The sequence below is a fragment of the Thermobia domestica genome, chromosome 4 (assembly GCF_964235325.1).
Source record: "Thermobia domestica chromosome 4, izTheDome1.hap1.1, whole genome shotgun sequence".
Classification (NCBI taxonomy): Eukaryota; Metazoa; Arthropoda; class Insecta; order Zygentoma; family Lepismatidae; genus Thermobia; species Thermobia domestica.
The window spans coordinates 200,996,661-201,001,394 of NC_137457.1; the positions used below are offsets into that span (position 1 = coordinate 200,996,661).

The 4,734-nt window shown below is 37.6% G+C and overlaps 1 non-coding gene across 1 annotated transcript; it reads left to right on the forward strand.

Annotated features, from left to right (window-relative positions):
- The first annotated feature begins 244 nt into the window (after positions 1–244).
- On the forward strand, positions 245–316 carry TRNAD-GUC (transfer RNA aspartic acid (anticodon GUC)). Its single transcript has one exon. It is a non-coding gene; the product is annotated as a tRNA-Asp (tRNA).
- Positions 317–4,734: the final 4,418 nt, after the last annotated feature.

The window sequence follows — 4,734 nt, forward strand, 5'->3', positions numbered from 1 at the left end:
TCTATGTGGAATTACGAATTGGGGGGACTGAAAGGGAACGTCTGATTCTAAGTCTAACGTGGCCGAAAAGGTGGGTATTTTTGTAAAATCATTGTCGTGCCATTGAAAAAGAAAAGCATATTCAGAAAGTAGCGCCTTCATTTGAGCAGTTTGATGTTCGTTCATGTCAGGAGAAAAGTGAAATTTGTTAATGTCAATGAGATGACCGATTTCTTTAAGGCGTTGTGCTTTGTGTCGTGAAGCGTCCTCGGTAGTATAGTGGTTAGTATCCCCGCCTGTCACGCGGGAGACCGGGGTTCGATTCCCCGCCGGGGAGCCATAATATGATACTAATTATGTTATTTGAATATAGCAACAATCAATTGTCACGTTAAGTAATCAGAATGGTAATAAAATGACAAGTGTCATACATTTGTGGTATTTATTAAAACCGTCACCTTAACGATATAGAAACAAACAATATTTACAAAATCATGATATGAAATATAAGAAGTACAATGGTTGGGGTCTATCAAGGAGAAATCCCTGATACTCTCGTGTGTTTTTAATGTTACGTAGTCCTCCTTTCACGACAATATGTCATGCAAAAGTTCAACAGCACAGAGCATATACTCACAAACTCAGGCCTTTCTTCATGACTGTCAGTCCTGGTTGGTTCATCCTGGATGCAGATTGAATATGCCAAACCACACTATTAGCAGGTGTAGGTCGAATGATTGAATTGTTTTAAAATGCCTAGTTTTATAGTATCACAAAAACTATTTTGGTTTTGGCAAGGCACTGTTTATGCTTGAAAATATGTTTTTTCAATTTCTTTCAAAATAGACACCTTGAAAGTTTTTATCTTATATGTTTTGACACCATCACCTTGAATATACTTGATACCATCACTTTGAAAGTTTTTATCTTGATTGTGTTGTTAACCTTGTTCTTTAATATAACTTTTACAAGGAGACATTACAAAGTATATGAGTGTCTAATAACTTTAAACTTTTCATCGTTTAATGATTTTGGGAATATAATACAGGAAACACATATGTATCAGATATTACAGGTACTCGAAAGGGCCTGAGTTGGTGTCCAAGGTGGCCGTTGAGGGGCCCGTCTGGATCCATGAACGTTGTACTTTTCTAATTCCGGTCATACGAAGGGGGGTCTTTTAGGCAACATTGGTAGTAGATTTTCTTTCTTCAGGGGCAGCAGGAGATGGTATGTAAGTTAGAATGGCATTGGTAAGAGGTGATTGGCTGTCCTTCATACGACACGCTGACTCTATACCCCTGCACTATAATCCGGGACGGAATATGTTTTTGGAGTTCCATATGAATAGCTTGAACTCTACTGTCTCTACCAGAGGGGAAAGACACAATCCATAATTGGGGCTCAACTTCACGAACCCGCCCATACTGACGAAAATGTTCAAGGATCGAAAGAGGAAATTCTAAAGGGTAATCGTACACACGTATTATTTTCACTGAGTCCCCAACTATGACGATCCTGACGTCACAGTTGCGATGTCCCTGGTGTCACTGATATTGCCGTCCGAATGGTGAAATGCAACTGAATCCGGAGCGGTTGAAGCAAACCGTTCATAAGCACATTGATTTTTGAACTTAATAAAAAATACTGTATGACTCCGCATGTAATTGCAGTGCACTTAGATTATCAAAAATACCAGGAAACTGGTCGGCTAACCAGAGATATATCTGGCTGGGATTTGTCCTAGAACTACGAAATGATCGGTCAAATAGCAACTGAACCTGTAGATTTTTTTTTGAATTCCATATCTTGGTCACTGAATAAACTGCTTAACACTAAAAACTCATGGTGCTACGCACCAAAAACCTGAAGGTTATAACCTTAGAAATAAACCACAAGGCACGCCGATGAATGTATGAGTAGCTATAGCTTCACTCAGCCAGACCACACGAATCAGCGATGTGACCTGCTCGAAAGCACGAGTACAACTGACCTACCGTGGCACTTAACCTTCTACCCAAAATAATACATAGTTTAAATCGTTTCATGGGAAAATATAAACAAGATACTAATGCTTGTGTGTGTGTGTGTGTCTTAATCTAGATTACCTTGCTTAACTCAAAAAAAGTTATATAGACGCTCTTCAATGAGGAAAATATCACGAAACGATCTTCAAGTTGAGGCTACGTGATCGGTGTCAGGAATGGTCCCGATTTACGTTCCATTTTTTCTTTACCATAACTTCTAATTTCCAAAGAAGAAAATACAACAGAAATTATTTTCACATTCTTTAAATTGTATCAACACATGTAGAAATATACAATTCTATATTTATGTTCCATAACTACGAGTTTATTTTCTGATATTCATATTAGGAATTTGTGGCAAATTGACCCGGTGGCACTAGCCGAATGATCTCGGGGGTTCGGCTTCTGATCATGGGGCGCAATCCACTAGGGGTTCGAATTCCTCTGAAGACCAAGTTTGGAATTTTATGTGTCCTCAGTATTACTGTGTTCGTGTCCCTGTAGTGCTTGGAATACGTAAAAAGGACATGAGGTGCTAGTGGCGAACCATACTTCGGTTGGGGTGACTTTTTTAAAAAATATGAAAACAGGAAACTCCCACTGCAGATTCCTGGGTTCAAATCCCATCGTCGCAATTATTAATTTTCTGTATGGAAAGGTAATGTTTATGTAATTGGTATTGTAATTAAGTGATTCCTTTATTATTATTATTATTATTATTATTACCACAAAAGGAAGAAATAACAGTCGAAGGTATTCATAGGAACAGAAAAGATATACAGTATGCCAGATGTTTCTTAGGTTTACAAATGAACGCAATGAATTATTAAGTTTATGGATTTACAAATAGAATTATCATTTTATGACAAGAAATGGAATATAAATATTTGTTAGCTGATAACAGTAATGCATTTTGTTTCGCCCTTCTTCTAAGTAGAAAGGTGAGGTGATATCTTAAATAGGATCACTCTCGTGACTAGCGATCCCTATTGTAAGATCGATCTCTATTGGAATTTGTGTACAGTTAGGAACAATTTCTTGGAACTCATTTTGGCCCATACTACAGCAGTAAGGACAAGTTTAGCCCTTATGTATTCATCAATTCTTGTCCAAACACGTTACGTTGCCAGATAGTTACGAATGTCGGTAGATACGGATGACGAAATTTAATGTTGTTGTCATTTGACCTGGGAAGAAAGTCGTCTCAACCTAGAAAATTAAATATTTCATGTTAGTATACTTCAGAAGTATCAGTATTGCAAATTATAAAAATTTCCTGAATTGCAACAGCCGGTATCGAACCCATGACCCAAACATTATGAAACTAACGCTTTTGCCACTACTTTAAGACATCACCGTTCTAGGAGAAGGAAAAAATGGATGTACAGTGAATTCAGTAATTACATACTTTTACGATTTCAATGCTGAAACTTTCTGATTTCAGTCATGATAAAATAGTAAAGTATTAAGTAGAAAGAAGAGCCCAGAGAATTCTACTTTAAATTCACAACTTATATTACGGAGGCGCTGCCATATGCTCTTGCCTCGGCCCCTGATTTTTCACAGCACAGCATTGAACAGACACACATATTGATTGCAATCTAGTGTTTCAGGGCAAGGGATTATTTTTTTAAAAGTTAACTAATTTAACGAACCTTCCTCAGTACCTTGTTTCCTATTTTTACGCGTTTTAGTCACCTTTACAGTTTTTTTCTAGTAACTCGTTAAGAACAGGGACAAAAACAGAAATATTGAGGACAATAAAAATCACGAACACTATTCGCGCGTTCTTCCCTTGCCTGAAGTAAAACAATAAATGTGGTGAACATTCAATTTTTGGTCGTACATCTTCTGTGTGTTGTCAAATCCAGAGTTGCAGTGGGTCAAATGGATCAAGTTTTCTGAGTGAGTGTGTGGGTCGTGGGTCAACAGCATGTGACCCACTGCGACCCACCACCCACTATGACCCACCGACCCACTCTACTCACTGCATTGTAGACAGCATCGTATGAACAGCACATTATTTTCATCCTCGAACCTAGCTATAGAAACTAAAAACACGTTTCTAATTGGTACCAGCTTGCGATTGTGCAAACCTTCTGGGGTATATATTGTGTATTATAGTAGTAATAAAAGAAAATTGTCACTTTCTTGGTATTGAAGAAGAAGAAAATTGAAGAAGTAGGTAAGGTTAAATTTATATCATGGCAGTCAATGTGGAACAAAACGAAACCTGCGGTACTTCTAACCCGCTCCTCCACCTACTAGTACTACTACTACTACTTATACTGTGGATTCGTATAGCAAAACTGCATACGTAACGTAATCAGTTTTTTTGAATATTATTTTCATCTTATCTTAATGAACAAAGTGTTTTGAAAATTTTAAAAATAAAATAAAAAATAAAAAACTTCACTTGGCCCGGGGTTGAACCCACACCAAAAGCAATTATAATTACTAGCCCATTGCGGTAGTACGCTCGGCCACGAAGGCCACCAGTAACAAGAACTTGATTTTTGCTATATTTATGCTACGTGGCGAGAAACGGATAACTCCAACTACCCAAAACCGTGTATTTAGCTCCTATGAGTAGGGTCGAGCGTGATTTAAAAATATGCTTCTGAACACTGGTGAATTTGTCTACGTTTTACTTTCAAGGCCTCCATTTCCTTTTTAAATTTGTTTCTGTTTACTTACCTGTGATGAGTACCTCCATGTGAAAGAAATA